The following is a 16,836-nucleotide window of genomic DNA, read 5'->3' as shown; positions in this document are numbered from 1 at the left end:
CCGGAGATCGGCCGAGTCTCTGAGCACTACACGGGCCGCAGTTCTTTGCAAAAACCAGACCTCGTGCTAGATAGTGACGAAGTGTGAGCGTAACTAGGCAGGGCAGTTCGCAAACCGCGCATCATACAGGCGATGCTATTTAGCTGAGTTGACGAGGAGAAGTTCATTGGAAGCTCAGAGCCTGTATGAGAAGAAAAGCAGCTGAGAAAAGATGGCAAGCTGAAGCAGAAGTAATGTGAGCTGGAATAGCGCACATCAAGCGCGAGCAACGGCACGCAGTTCACCAGCGAAAGCACGGCGTCGAGCACTTGCACTAAGAAAGGGAAAGCAAGTTCATGCGTGAATAGCACGCGGAAAAGTAGAGAGTTTTCTTCTTTATATTCTCTGCCATCGCTGCGTTTTATTGCTGGCATTTTGCGAGCTTTCAACTTCTAGGAGGAACGCCGCTTGCATGCGGGGAAGCAAGTGACAAACGAATTCACTGCGTGTCTCTCTGTAGCGCCACCACATTGTGAAACATTGTCAGACAGCGATCACGTGGGCCCCAACTAAAAGTCAGCGCAATTTGTCAAATGCTGACAGGTTAGCACTTTGCAAGGAGTTCGCTGAACCACTTTCTCCTTTCTTTATTTTGTCTGATTTCTCATTCCGCTGAGCGCTGCTGTTAAAGATAAAGCGTATATTCAGCTCAAGACAGCAGATGTTGCATTGGCAAATATATTTTCTCATGGTGTAAATGTTAGATCACTTTTATAGTTTTTCTAGTTCCAGGATCTGAAACTCGGTGGAATGTTTCTAGTAAAAATCACTACGAAAACAGTGAGTTTGAAAGGGTCAGGCCGATCCAGTGTGTTTAACGCAAAGCGGAAGATTTGTATGGAAGGAATCGAAATTTTTAAATTGTATCCTCAAGGAATGATTTATGGTGCAATTTGACCCTTTCGGTTGAATGTGTTGACAGCTGGCAAGAGTTTAAAAGAAAGCCTGGTAGGTATCTGGCGCGAGGGAGGGGCATTTTCTTGTCTCAGGCGTATTTGGCCCAGATATTCCTTCCAACCATGGGACCACAATTTAGTACGCCATGTAAGACTTCTCTGAATTGCGAGCCGAAACCACCGGCATTGCGAGAAGGGGTTGCGGCCCACCTCTCTTCCTGTGCGTCTTTCCGGCCGGTGAAGAGCAGCTATAACACTGCCTCGCCATATGTGCCTTGGAGGTGAAAGGCCTCATTTAGACAACGCCTGGTGAGCCACAGAGGTCTACCACCTACGAATCACCCCCTCCCCCTTCTCCTCCCTCTGCTGACCAGCGATGAGGATGTCTCCATACCTGCAGTGTACAAGAAAGGAACCACGAGGAGTGCCTTAATTCCTAGACGAGTTGAGAGCGTGCCGCGCCGTTTATTGGCCCGGGCGCAGGGGTCGGTGGGGCTCGTTTCCCCTTTCCTCTTTGAGAGCCCTCCGGCACCTGATCTGCTCTGCAGTCGTGTTTGCGCCGGACGATTCCTGCGCTAGCAGGGATACCCCTTCGATCTGGTATTCTATAAAGGCGTCCTTCCTGTGTCCAAGCACCGGCTTCGCGGTGAGGATGCAGGCTATAGACCACGGATACCCTCGCGAGACACTTTCCAGTAGCGCTGAGCGTGTGGTAGTCGATGTATAAACTCGAAAGAGGCGTGAAATCCTTGAATTACACCAGCGGTAGTTGTTGCGCTCGCCTGTGGCTTTCAGTGTTTGCACTCCGAGACACCGGTATCAAGGTCTTCATCCTGGTCCTGGTAACGTCGATGATTCCGTGGTTGTACCTGCTGGGGAGCTGCGAAAATCGTTAAATAATCTTCTGAAACTCGAAAGCAATTTCTCGCGCCGAAATTGGTGTCATGCTGCGAACAAACGTGCAGCTCAAGCGTGGTTTTCTTCCGCATTCAAGCACGCAACAACAATATCGAATTTCTCAGCCCGTGAACAATCGCCACAAGCAACTTCTGCCATTTTAACCCGCGGAAAGAATGAAGCAGGCCATACTACAGCGCTGAAAAAGACGGTTGTTGCTGCTGGCTTCGAGAGCAGTGCATAACAACAGTGGCGAAGTATGTGATGCTGCCGGTTTTGAGATCTAACAGGTTTTTGATGCGAAATCGTTACTAGTGCTATTATAATTAAAGCTGGTGGTGTGTGTGTGTGTGTGTGTGTGTGTGTGTGTGTGTGTGTGTGTGTGTGTGTGTGTGTGTGTGTGTGTGTGTGTGTGTGTGTGTGTGTGTGTGTGTGTGTGTGTGTGTGTGTGTGTGTGTGTGTGTGTGTGTGTGTGTGTGTGTGTGTGTGTGTGTGTGTGTGTGTGTGTGTGTGTGTGTGTGTGTGTGTGTGTGTGTGTGTGTGTGTGTGTGTGTGTGTGTGTGTGTGTGTGTGCATGTTCGTGCGCGTCTCTCTGTGTGTGTGCTCACAGATGGTGCAGAAAATTCCAGTGATGATAAGAAATATAGGATGGCGTCATCAAGCGGCCGTATGACGCATTCAACAAGCCGAGAATCGCCACTTATGACAATCTTATACATGTTATTCCTCTATATATACTCGCCACTGGCGTGCCTCCATGTTGTGCAAGCTTCGTGACATTCGCACGAAAATTGTGACGTAGCCGTTTGTCACAGAGTTCCGGGTGGTGTCGCACGATATTTCTCGTCGCTTATAGCTTATATCTGCTATTCACATGTGCTACTTGAGTTTGAGGCTACCTTGCGACACGGATTCAAGTCGAGGACATATGCAGCTTCAAATCAATGCATTTCCAGACTTTTGTATGACAATTATGGTGCAACAGTTCGCCGTACAGCAGTCCAGATGATGTCATGCTTACGTGTAGGTGGGTGTAAATGCAACCAGGAAGGGTAAATATTTCTGATTCCCACAGGTAAGCAGTCTTACATCTCTCTGGCAAAATTTATAGTTCGAAAGCACTACTTCACGAGGTCTAACCAGCTCACACAGTCTGTGTGAAGCTTGAATTTGTGAATGCCGTTGGCCAAGCCATTAATAAATAATAAATATACTGCCGCGACTAGGATTCGAACCCGCGGCGACGTGCAGAGACCAGCTTCGCTGGCCACTGCTACCACTGATACCATGCTATCGGCGCGGCCGGTCACGCTTCGTGCTAAACTGCAACGCACTAATACGCAACGCGTTGAACATCGTCTTCTTCAACTAATACTACTATCAAACCAATATCGTCGTCGCACGTGCCGACCATGCGGCACAGCAAACCCATGAGCCAACTAGGCTACACACATGCCTTCGTACGTCTACTATGGTCAACAACGTATAAACCCTACCGCCTTTTTTACGTTTTATTTTTTCTATATTCGCAGCCGCTCTCGGCGCTCTTGATAAATTATAATTGGGAGGGTGAGAAGGCGGCAGAAGGCGGTTGCCGCTAAAGCTCTTAGATCATATCTGTTGCAAGCGAGTGAGCAAATGTTTATTGAAGACGCTGGTGGCTTGACCGCATGTAGCTGGACCCTCGGTACAGGGCACCGGAATAATCTGCCGACCTACTGGAGATGAGAAGGAGCGCTTCCTGTTGATCGAGGCGTGCGCTGGTCAGCATCACCTCCCACAGCTCAAGGACTGCTTTACGCGGCTTTACATGTTGGGATTTCGGGGACATGTCCATGTGATATGAGTTAGGGTTGGAGTATCGGCGCACCATGGACATTTGTGTTCGTAAATGGGTGCAGGCGACTTGAGTGGTGTGCGTTGGGATAGGTGTCGCTTTGAAAACGCCATAGGAGTCAAAAGTTTTCAGAGGAGACAAGGGATAAGGGAAAGGACAGAGGCGTCTATTAAGAAGTTATATTTCGAGATGGATGGCGAAGTGGGAGGAAAGGGGATGTAAGGCAGGAGGGGGATGGTCACGCTCAGTGAGTATTTTCTCAACCTAAGGTGTCCGCCCTGACGTTGCAATCAATGCCCTCTTCGGTGGGAACCCATGTGGTGACGTCGTCTTGATGGAGTGTTCCGGAATACACAGCGCATCTCGTGGGACACTGCCGCTTGTATACGCTTGATAGGCGGCTTGAGAGTCTGTGATTATATTGCGCTGCTTCAGTGGGCGTCACTCCCTCTAATGGCGAAGGCAATGGCGGTCGCTTAAGTGACGGTTGGGTCTGGGGCCCGGAGAGAGACTGTCAGCAGTGGAGTATCGGTGCTGTGCACGGCAACACAGGCGAATGTGTGCATAGGAAGCGATGTCAACATAGGCAGCGGTGGAATCAAGCCCGTATTGTCTTTGCAGACGCTCTAGTCAGGCTTCCGACCTTGCCTTTTGGAGTTCACGGGGCCTCTTTCTGAGGACAGGGCTTGTGTAAAAGTGGGTGCGTATGTTGGGATGCAGTATTCCTGAGGGAGCGAGTGTTTGGGTTGCTTGGGGATCCCCGATGTGTTGGAGGATGCCCGTCCCGCGGAAGTAGTGAGTGAGCGCATGCGTTGGCAGGTGAGGACCACGTCTCAGATTTCATAGAAGGTGTTGTTGATGCCAGGAGTCACCAGTCAGCCTTGTATGGTTGGTCTTGGCGAGGTGAATGTAGCGAAGGCTATACTAAATGCGGCTGACAGCAAATCAGAAAGTGCCCTCTTCGCGCATGCCCTTTCTGTGGCCCTCTATTCGGCAGATAATTGCGCTTCAAGAAGTGTCTACTCTCAGCGGCCACTTTCCGGGTGTAGTAGTATGGTGGCACCATCTGGAAGTGGCACGGTCTGAATGCGGGAAATACTTAAGAAGTTTTGTTAGTGCATATGTTTTAATGATTTTGTTGCCAGATGATTATGTCCTGATCAACAATCTCGCAGTTTGCAACTTGAACACAGTTCACGCTATTGACCCCCATTGGTGCAGCAGTCCGTAACCACCCGAAGTTTGATCATCTCGGACAGCCGTTTTTGATATATGGATGATAAGTTTCGAAACTGGTAATATCGAAGAGCTGTGGTGGCCACGGCACGGCGCTTGTCATGGCTCGAGCTGGAGAAAAAGCGTGAGATGCACGTGACGCGTTCACTTCCCGAGTGTGGTCAGCCCATGGGCGCGGCTGTGAGAATGCCGCCGACTTGCGCTCGGTGTGCACCTGTGGAGAGCTGAAATTCTGAGCACTATAGTGCCCCCAGGAATTACATTTTCATGGAGCTAAAGAGTGGTATCGAAAGAGTTGATGATCCTCTACGATTTCCATGTTAGAGCATAAAAACTGCAGTATTTAAAATAATAACTATCAGCTGCTGGTCGATTACTTTGATGGTTTTCTCTTTCAATCTGTGTTATAACGCTCGCCGCCGTCGGGATCGCGCGAATTCTTTGTATTGTAGTTTTTTCCAGAGGTCTTTAGGACGCAGAGTTTTCGAGGCTGAAGAGTGGCTGCAGAAGGATTGATTAAAAGTGTGGCGACAATGAGTATGCAATTTTCTTGCCATTTTTTCATAAAAACTCCGGTTGGAACCATTTCCGTTGTGCTTATATAGCAGACATGGGTCATCACCTTCTAGAATGTTTAAATATCTTCGATTAGGATAACATAAGGAACTATACTAATGAGGCCTATTATTCGTTCTAATCAACCTGCTAATCCACCTTAATTTATTCTCTGTGGTGGGCCTACTTCCAAAAGTTTAGGGGTGCTTTAAAATTCATGAGTATGAGCCAAAATCCAAGTTTTGGGGTGTCCTCCAACTTTAGAATTTCTGCAGCTTTTTATTCGTCCCCAGGTTGTGGGGCGTTTACGACGTCACTACCCTTCACGGATTGCGGAGAGTCCTTTTTCCTCTACAGCGCAGTGGTGCAGCGGCAAAGCGATGCGCTATTATAGAGTTATAGCATAGCGTGATCCGCGATCCGCTACCGTCATTCGCGTCCGCGGGGCACTGCTGGTACGCTCTGATTGGTCCCGACGCAGGAGGCGCGAACGCAGCTGATGGGCACGTAGTGCCATATGGCGCCATCGCGGAGTTCTGCGCATGCGCAGTGGCACCTCGGGGCAGCGGATCACGGTAGCGGACGACGGATCACACTATGCCATAACTCTCTATTATCCCGTCAGGCGGCGGTCATCAACCGGAAAGGCTCTTCTGTCATCAACCGGACCGGGCGCACATCAACCAGACAGGCTCTTGTAATGCTTTGGATAGCGAAACATCGCACCTATCCTTGGCCATACGGCGCTTGAAATGCCATCAAGGCCTGATTAAATGCGCATTGTGCATATAATCGTGCGTTTAAGACCATCGCAGACACCCTTGCTTGTATGTCGAAGTGGAACGAACGACCTGGAGGTCGACCTTCCTCAAGTTGTCTTCGCATACCACCCCGCTGCTGAAGCTGCCGCATATGAATTATTTACGCTCCTCCACTGTAGGGAGGCCAAGACTGCGGTCTCCGCCATAGTGTAAAACGTCAACTAGGATTTCAACCTAAATGTCTACGCTTTACTTCACCGCGAAGAACAAGCCTGGAGGTCTGCCCGGTTACGGATACAAGATCTGCAGCTCACCCGTGCCAGACGCTGCTCTACAAACATGCGACACAGAATACACGCAATGTGGCACAGCCTGGGTTAAGACCCCCATTCGTGGCCGTGAATTCAGACACAAACTTTTGCTACTCAATTTTGTCCTGTAGAAGGTTTCGAGCAGTGCTGGTGAACAGAAATATGAAGGTTATCTGATGAAGAGACAGTATCCTAGCGACGCCACACTCGACCAGGCTTAGTGATGTCGTGTGTCTAAAGTCATTTTGTGCGCGATAATTTGTTTTGCCACTCTATGCGCACTGTTTATTTTGGCCCACTTTTCCTTTGATGCGCCGTTGCAGTTGCTCAGTGGTTATGGTGCTCGGCTGCTGGCAAGAAAGATGAGGGTTCTGACCTGGCCGCGTCGGTCCCATCTCAATGCAGCCATAATGCTAGAGGCGTGTGTACTGTGCGATAGCAGTGCACGTTAAAGAACCCAGTTGATCGAAATTATCGGGAGCCCTCCGAAACGGTGTCCTTCATAGCTTGGTAGCTTGGGTTGTTTTTGACGTTAAACCCAGTCAGCCATATACCAAACCACGTCCGTCCAAGGTTGTAAAGCATCGGGCCAATGAACTTTACGAGGGGTGGGGGAGAGTAGGAGTAATCCCGCTAAGCTTAGTAATGGTTTGTTCATGCTCAAATCCGCCGGCGCAGGGTTTCGTTTGTGACTAGAGATGCGAAGATATTTAATTGGAATGTTTCAGCCACTGGCAACTGGTTCTGCGTTCTTCGAGATTATCGATATTATGATCACAAGATTCGGTTACTCTTCTTCACCTTCCGGAAATCGGTGACTGTTTCATTTGTTGGTTATCAAGGGCCTTAATTGGGAAGAGTTGGGGAAAGAGTTAAAGGAGAATACTTCAGTAACCTGCGATTCGGTGATGAGATTACCTTGTTAAATCACTCAGGATATGAACTGCACAACATGACCAGTGAGTTAGACATGGAGAGCAGAATGATGGAGCATAAAATTAATATGCAGGAAGCCAAAGTAATGTTTAAAAGTCTCGGAAGGGACCAGCAGTTTACAACTGATAACGAGGTGCTGTAACCGATGCGGGATTAGGTCTACTCAGGACAAGTAGCGACAGCAGATCAGGATCACGAGAGTAACGAAAAATCAGAATGGTGTGGAGCACATTAGGCATGTTCTCTCAGATCATGAATGGTAGTTTACGACTATCGCTCAAGAGTATATAACAGCTGCATCACAGCGGTGCCTTCCTGTAAGGAAGAAACATGGAGGTTAACGAAAAGGGCTCAAATTATGTTAAAGAAAGCGCAGCTAGCTTTGGATTTAAAAATTATAGGTTTAACGTTAAGGAACATGAAGACGGCAGAACAAGTCAGTGATCAGACTGGAGTTAATGAGATCCTAGGCGAAATCAAGAGAAAAAAAATGGGCTTGGGGAGGGCATGTAATGCGAAGGCAAGATAACCGATGGTCATTCCTGGTAACGGACTGGATTTCAAGGAAAGGGAAGCGTTGGAGGGTGCGACAGAAAGCTACTTGGGCAAATGAGATTAAGAAATTTGCACGGATATGTTGGCCTGTGTTAGCACAAGGTAGGGGTAATTGGAGAGATATGGGAGAGGCCTTTGTACTGCAGGCTGATGATGTTTATGGTCATAGAGCAGTGCAATACGGTATATCGCCAGACACTGCCTTGAGTACTTTTTAAATGATTACTCATCTAATATTTTTTATTTGAGTACGGAAGGTGGGATTGGAGGCCTATTTTGAAGTCATTTCGCCTTTTCTATCGAACTGCCATGTTACCGAATAAAAACAAAAATAAACTTTGGAGAAAGCCCGGAGCTAACATTTTGTGATATCAGTTGTCAGTAACAGGCCACGGAAAAGCTTATATTTATTGTTTTACCAGTGGATACTCGACAGCACTGGGGAACAAACCTAGCACCTCCCGCATACGAGATGGATGCTCAAATGGCTAGGCCACCGCTATGGCGCAGTTTGTCACATTTAGACGCTGAATATGGTGTAAAAGTTACTTGGACATTTCGGAGAGCGACCTTGTCTACACTGGATATTTTTTTATCTATATACTAAACCATATTCCTTATTTCTCCGCAGAGTCCAGACACTCGGCTCTCTTGTACTTGGTGATAGTGCAGAGCAAGTTTTAACATTTCTTAGCCGCCACGCGATCGACAAAACTCACACCATTGTGTGGAAATCCGCCCTTCAAGAAGGCGATGCTCTTTCCGAGGTCACATAACTCTAAATGATTTATCACTGCCACGAGAAAAGATGACCTTTAAAAGCATGCATTTTTTCGCCCAAGAAAAAAATAAACGATCAAAGCTTGCCCGGTAGATCCTGTTTTCACGCTGTCGATCGTACTACTTAAATACTGCGTGTTACATGCATTCATTTCGAAAATAGTAAATAAATATACGAAACCAAGAGATCCCTATATTAAAGGAATTGTTAATACTGAAGTGTCTAAGGCATCCTAAAAAACCTATTTCGCCATTTTTTCAACGGAGAAAATTTCTTAGCATGTTGCGCCTGTCTTTTATTTTCCAAATTGAGCAGACAAACAAGGTTAATTTAGTAGCCTTTCTTCAACACTGTGTGTGAGGCTTCATCCAGACAATCATCCAGACAGACAGACAGACAGACAGACAGACAGACAGACAGACAGACAGACAGACAGACAGACAGACAGACAGACAGACAGACAGACAGACAGACAGACAGACAGACAGACAGACAGACAGACAGACAGACAGACAGACAGACAGACAGACAGACAGACAGACAGACAGACAGACAGACAGACAGACAGACAGACAGACAGACAGACAGACAGACAGACAGACAGACAGACAGACAGACAGACAGACAGACAGACAGACAGACAGACAGACAGACAGACAGACAGACAGACAGACAGACAGACAGACAGACAGACAGACAGACAGACAGACAGACAGACAGACAGACAGACAGACAGACAGACAGACAGACAGACAGACAGACAGACAGACAGACAGACAGACAGACAGACAGACAGACAGACAGACAGACAGACAGACAGACAGACAGACAGACAGACAGACAGACAGACAGACAGACAGACAGACAGACAGACAGACAGACAGACAGACAGACAGACAGACAGACAGACAGACAGACAGACAGACAGACAGACAGACAGACAGACAGACAGACAGACAGACAGACAGACAGCCCTACCAGCACACAATGCCTAAATGCGGTGAATGGCCACTATAACTGCTAGCGCAATAAAAGCGGAAATTAGATCTGAAGTTAAGGTGTTCAATCCAGTCGCGGGTTTTAACTATGCTGGGGAATGAGTGCCGTAAGATCTGAGTTTCCAAGGGCGTCTTAATAACAGATAGTAATTAACTGGGGTGCATAGGATTCTAGCATGAAGGGGTCTAAAATAGCCGTGAAGCTTTGTGTTTGGTTTTTAATTTTATTGCGCAAATATGTCCTTCGGCCCGAGAGGGTTGCAGGCACATGTGCAGGCTAGTGTCAGCTATAAATGCTAACAAGGCCGGGTATTGGGGCGCATGGGTATAGATTCGAGTGTCTAGTGGTCGGCTGAGGTGGTAATCCTCAATGCTGAGGTGTCGCTTGCGTGCCTCCCGATGTCCGGGGAAAGTTTTCATCAAGTGAGGTAACGTCGCCTCTATAGCAGATGCGAGGCAGAAGGGGCAGTTCAGAAGCTGGGTCTGTGATATCCAGGAGACCCTGGTCTCAGGCGTCAGCGCTGCATCCTCCCGGATTCTCTTCAACGCCAACTCCTCAGGGCGAGTTAAATAGCCGGGATGTTTGGATCCCCGCAATGGAATTAAAGCACGTGTGTAACGGGGAAGAAATTCCATTTTAGGCAGTACGGCGTCTCCTGCGGATAATTTTAGTATGTGAAGCTGGCATGGCACTTGCAGTGGATATTACGCACAGTTGGTGTGTATAGCGTCGAGCCCATATAATGCGCACAGGGCATGGATATGATTTAACGACCCTGCACACATCGACAATATTGCCCAGGGGACAGGCTGCGCGCCGTAGAGCCCTTACTGCTTCTGTTGAGTCGGTATATAAGAGAAGAGTATTTGGTGGTGGAACACAGAGGAGGTCCTTTAACGTGGACAAGCTGTCAGGAATGGAAATGAGCTCTGCTATCACAGAGAGAAGCGGCGCCTGTGTGACGTAGGAAAATGTCTCGCGACCATTGCGTACAGCTGGACAGGGGACACTGGTGTGCAGCGTACCTTTTTTTGTGCTTGCGTTCACGAAACCTTACGATGCGCCTATGGGCTTTGCTTGGAGAGGAGGCTCTGTTTCACAGAATGATGAAGGTTGCTCATGACACTAAGGGGTCGGTTGTAGGTCACGTCGGGATGTTGCCAAGGTGGGGGTTCCAAAGGCGTTGCGTGAAGAAGCGGATAAGTACGATCAAAGTAATTTGCCAGGACAGACGCTGCAGGGGTTGCTGATACTTTGGGCTGCGCACATCACGGCACTTCTCCACGAGCTTATGAATGGTATTCAGCTGGCCTTTCGCTTGTAGTGTGAATAGAGGTCAAGCGAGGAAGGCCAGTGATAACTCTCATGGCCCCTGATTTGACCGTTTTCAAGCGGTCTCAGTCTCCTAAAGTAAGGCGGTGGAACTGCGCTTGATAACCGAGCCGAGGCTGCAACAAAGCGCAGTCTTACGTTCGTGCCATATTAAAGCACGAACCACTTGTTTCTGGGCAATTCGGCGAAATAGATGCAGCGTACAGACAGCCTTCTGTTCGGCAGATCGAACCCACACTGCTGGTTGACAGCTAGCACCAGCATCGACGAGGCTGTAGCAGGGAGATGGTCGTTCAAAGACAACTGTATACATGTGAGAAAAAGGCGGCGTCCACCCCTTCGGTTCGTCATAGCCATAAAGTTTGTGTTTAGGACCGACAGCTCCAGGTCAATCTTTGTGCAACACTGAGAGGTCTTGTCCAGAGCTGTCTGAAAGCCTCCTTCTTGGCATCTAAGGTCTGTGTAAACTGACCAAACCATTACATCATCCGCATACGTCAAATAAAAAATATCCGCAATAGTAGCCAGTTGCCATGGCAAAGGAAGCAGGGTGATGTTAAACAATACTGCAACCAGCACGAATCCTTGAGGTACACCCCTCTTTGTGGTGAAGGTGCCATTACGTTCCTTGCTGTTGCGTACAGCAATCCAACGGTCTCCTAAGAACGAAGCCACAAAGTTGCCTACTCGACGAGGGATAATGTAGAATGGCCAAGATCGCTCACTGGCTGACGTTCATACACAGATATTCCGGACAAAAATATTTTTGACTGGGAGACGGGTATGAATGCATTTTTTCATATAAAGTAAAATATCACTATAACAAACATTATATCCAGAGGCCACCCGCTGGCTGTCTCATATTTTTTTCTATTCACGTATTTGCTATCGTCCAAAGCGTTCCAATTGTTTTTTATGGCAGTCTTAACTGTTCGATGCGATCAATGGAAACACTATAAAAGAAACATTTTGTTAAAAATCAGAATAATGGACTATTACGTTCAATATGTCCCTAACAGCGTCTGAAAATTTTTCAATTTTAAAAGTTTTTGCTCGAGAAAGCTGGACATGCATATGCCTTCAGAAAGTCTATAGAAGCGTGCGGATTTTGCGAAACCTGCCTCCAAGCAGCACAATGCTTGATAGGTGGTTCAATCCGTGCTCAGTGCCCAAGTGAGGGCGAAAGCCAATCTAAGTTGGATGGTACCAGTGATGCCATACCAGCAGCCATGAGAGCCGGGTGGCTATCATCGGTTCTAGTAGCTTACACAGTGTGGACGTAAGCGCTATCGGGCGAAAGTTGCTTAACTTGCTAGGATTATTTCCGGGCTTCGGTATCTGCACCCCCTCAACTGGTTCTCACCATGCTGGGACCTCTCCGTATGTACAAATTTGGTTCAGGGCATCAAGTAATCACATAAATGCCAAGCCTTCGATATTTTTCCAATCCTGATATGAAAGTCCATCCACCCCAGGAGCTGCACGCGGTTTTGCTACATATATGGCTGCAAGAAACTCAGTAATTGTGAACTGCCTCTGCATACCTTAATGATCCTCTTTGCTTGTAGGCGAGCCCGCTTCTGAAGGAAGAGCAATCGGCTGGATAAACTACGCTGCTGGTTGGTCGAAAGCCGGAAATAAAGTCCTGGCGTCTTGTGAAGTCAACTGATTTGGTGTCTGCCCCGAAGCAACACATGTTGACCTTTCGGGTCTCGTGAACGCTTACTGATTTCCATGAGAGGGAAGGCGCGCCATATCGATGCAGTCGTTGACGATGAGCCAAGAGACGCGCACAAGTTTTGTTATCGGTGGCGCGTAAGATTCTCATGTCGGTGTGCCGAAGCAGTTAGCCGCTGTAATGTGTCTCAGCGTTGCGACGAAGGTGGGTCTCAAGTGACCGCCAGTTCCGCCCAACGACGGGCTGCCCAGAGCCGAAGAACGTGCAGATCCGGAGGCGGTCCGCATTCCTCCACCGGAACTTGAATGAATGGCATTTTGAGTTGCTGCACACAAAGCTTTCTGCAGATCAGATAGAGCTGATGCCAGCCAGTCGTTGAGTGCCGTCCGGAAGCAAGTCCCACTCTGTGACGTGGCAGCAGCGCTTACAGCGACACTGGGAATCAGTATCCACAAGGGTAAGCAATGGATGGTGATCGCTGCCCCGACAGTCTATTTGTCGGTCCTAAGATACAGGGCGTGCAGCGCGCCAGCAAGTTACGTCTTGAGAAGAAGGATGAGAGGGGATAATTCCACCGGCGGGTTGCGATGCCAGGAGAATTGAGAAGCACAAACTGTGGCGCCTTAAAACTGTCCAGCGCTACACTTTTCCCGCACACTAGAGCAGGGATAACCCGAAGTCTGATGCGGGGCATTAAAATCACCGCCATAGGCGAGGAGCTCTGTAGACGTAGACGAGGAGCTCTGCTACTGTCGGGATGTATGCAGCACGGTAAAAGAACTACGTAAGCGCAGGGAAGGCGGAGCAGCACAGCCACAACTTCTTACCAATTGTTGCATCAAGGCGCCAGTGAAACTTCAGTCTGAGGGTAACAAGTGGCTACGTATACGGCAGCCTTTCCAGGCGTTCTGGAGGCAATACAGCGGCAGTTGTCTGGGATAGTTGGGCAGGAGTAGGCAGTAAAGTCAGAAAGCGGGGGTAGAGCTTTTGTGTCTTGTAGAAGTAATTCCCAAGCAAGATGTTTACCTAACCGCAGCCAATGACGGATATCGCCTGTCTTGTTCAGAAAACCCCGACAGTTGCATTCTAACACATATCTGGGGGTGTTCGATGATGAATCCATATTTAGGAAACCGAAGGAAGGTTAACTATTGACACATTTGACAGGTGCTGCAGTTGTCGCACCACGAAGCGGTGCCGCTTTACAGAAGTCAGCTGAGCAGGCTGTTACGTTGCACAAGAGAAAAGCGATGTGTGCGCATTTGACTGCGTCAAAGGAGATAGGTTAATAGTATCGCATCTGGACGGTTTAGCAAGTAAGACCCGTTTTTGGGAGAGACGTTGCACCTCCTCCTGCAGAACTGCAAGATGTTTATCCCATTTGGCAATGTCATCTAAAGGTTGCCCTTCAAGAGCCGAGCTTTGGGCTGGTTTAGCAGAACGTGCTTTCTCTGCTTCAGTGCTTGACCGTACTTTTGGGGGGCGGTAATAACTGACTCAATATCACGTTGTGCGGTAGTGTCATCTTCGCTAATAGTGCAAAGCGGTCGGTGTAGACAAGGCGCCATTTGACGCCTTCGGTATTGACTTCGGGTGATCCCCCTTCAAATGTTTACGCCGTTTCTCAATGCCGCGGCGGTTCATCCGGCAGTCTTTGGAAGTGATATTGTGGTCGTCCTTGCGACATAGGCCACAGCGATGTTGCTCGGAATCAGACGCCGCCTTAGTAGTGTCTGCGAGATGCGGGCAAGACGCTCTCATGTGTCATGGCCGGAAGCAACAATAACCGTAAACGACTCCAGGTTTGTAAAGGTGGTGCTGGAAGATGCCCCATAAAATGAGATTCCAGTCGGAGCAGACAGAGGCTGCTGCAGAGTGACAAGACACGTACATCCCGCGTCCATATACCGAGCTTATGTGTGGAACAATCCAAAGAAGAACGAAGTTCCTTGGGTGCCACGTCTGGGTCGACGACCAACCCGACATAACGCCGAAGGTCGGAAGCAGATGCCAGGTTAGTTTGAACAGTCATGATGGTCGAAGCAGAGGCAGGCAAAGTCTTCAGTTCGCGAAGGCGGTTGACATCGGAGAACGAGCGCACCAAAACGGTGACGTTGTTGGTGGGGCGGTGAATTGCGAAGCCTTGAAATCCACGTCTTCGAAGGCACTTGTCGAAGGTCGTTTGAAGGAGACGGCGAGAAAAAGTAGACACATCAAACAATTCGCAGGGATTAACCACCACCTTGTATAGCGGCAATACGCCAGGTTAAGACGAAAGGCGGTCTCTGATCTGAAAGGCTCTTTTGAACAATGTTTCAGACTGGCGTGTCATTTACGCAGCATGTTTGCTAGGAGGAGTAGAGCCTGCAGAAGGAAAGCGTTCCCTCGTAGCCCTAGCTTGCTGCAGCTGCGGAGCGGCGGGGCCACCCCTGACCTCGGCGATGGATCCCCGACTTTGGCAAAGGCGAGTCCGTGATTAGATGACGGCTAACCACCGCACGCAGCAAAGCTGCGGCAATGGCTTTGAAGACAATCGCTGGCCAAGTGGTCAATTTTGACGCAGCGCAGTGAAAACACGTCCGATTGTTGTTGTTCCTCGGTAAACACGTGGATACCCTAGCGGGGGAATTCGAGGCTGCACTTCGTCATCCTTCCTTCGCAATTCACAATGAAGCGATTTTCACAGCTTTTTCAATAAGCACTCATTATCACAACTTTTGACGCTACCAGATGCGCCCAGGTCCGACAGTTCGACGAAACTACTGTTCCCGGACGAGAGCCCACAGACCGGCTGGCAAATGGGGCCGTGTTAACTTGGCCACACCGCTATCAGCGCTGGACGCCGGGGGTATAATCGGCAACCGGAGAGCGTTTTCGTGGGGCGCGATACCGCTTCCACAATGACGCACTCACCATTCGTGTTAATTCTTCAAAGTTCTCCTGCTCCTTCACTTCTTTTGGAATGCACTGACTGCGGATTCATTGCAACTTTGGGCGCTGGCAGATGCGACCAGACCCGACAGTTGGACTAAACTGCCACACCTGGACGACAGCCCACAGATGGTGTGGAAACCGGGGCTGTGTACATTCGCACACCCCGCTATCAGCGCTGAACTCTCTGAATATAACCAACAACAGGACAGCGTTTTGTTGGCCAATATGGCATAAGAAATGACTTACGCGCCCCAGAGCAGTTGAAGGCATAAGTGGACGTCGAGCTGAAACAGCTATCTGCCAGAAGTGACAGAATCGAGGTAGAAATCAAAGAAATGAAATCAAACCTTTCTACAGGTACGCCGTCTGCAGAACTGCCTGGAAAGGGTCCTTGAAATATAACTGCCCAATTAAAGATAACTACCTCGCGATGTGATGACACAGAAATCAGACTTCGCCGCTCCAACCTAGTCTTCTTCGGTATTCCTGACAATGAGTCCGAGACATAGCACAGCTCAGAAGCGAAGGTGCTAATTGGAGCTTTGCGCAGAACACCTTGGCTGCATGGTTGAATCAACACAATTTGAAGTCCCATAACTACAGCGCAACGAACGGGACGTAGAAGAAGGACACAGGCAGGGACACAACACAGCGCTGCCTGCTTGTGTCCTTCTTCTACGTCCCGTTCGTTGCGCTGTAGTTATGGAATATAGAAACCAACTCGCCCTACAACTTACCTCGTCGAACAATTTGAAGAAGCCCTTCCACTTTTTTTCGCTAATAATCAGAGAAATGTACAGCGATTATCGTTAAATTCAGGTATACAAGGTCAAGAAGCGGATCAAATAAAAAGAATATATGTTTAAAGACACGCAGCTTGTCGTTCGCGAAGATTTTTCTTTCCGAACATGCCTGGTCAGGAAAAAGCTACAAGATTTTGCAAAGTCGCAGGGCGCATCATTTAAACTTCGAGTTGATAAACTGCTCATGAATGATGCTGTATATAGGGACGACGCTGGTTCTTACAATATCAAACAATGTGCCCGACAGCAAAAACGAAGAGCGGTGGTACACGAGGCTGAAAATCAT

The sequence above is a fragment of the Amblyomma americanum genome, chromosome 4 (assembly GCF_052857255.1).
Source record: "Amblyomma americanum isolate KBUSLIRL-KWMA chromosome 4, ASM5285725v1, whole genome shotgun sequence".
NCBI classification, from domain to species: Eukaryota; Metazoa; Arthropoda; class Arachnida; order Ixodida; family Ixodidae; genus Amblyomma; species Amblyomma americanum.
Note: the sequence above shows the minus strand (reverse complement) of the source record.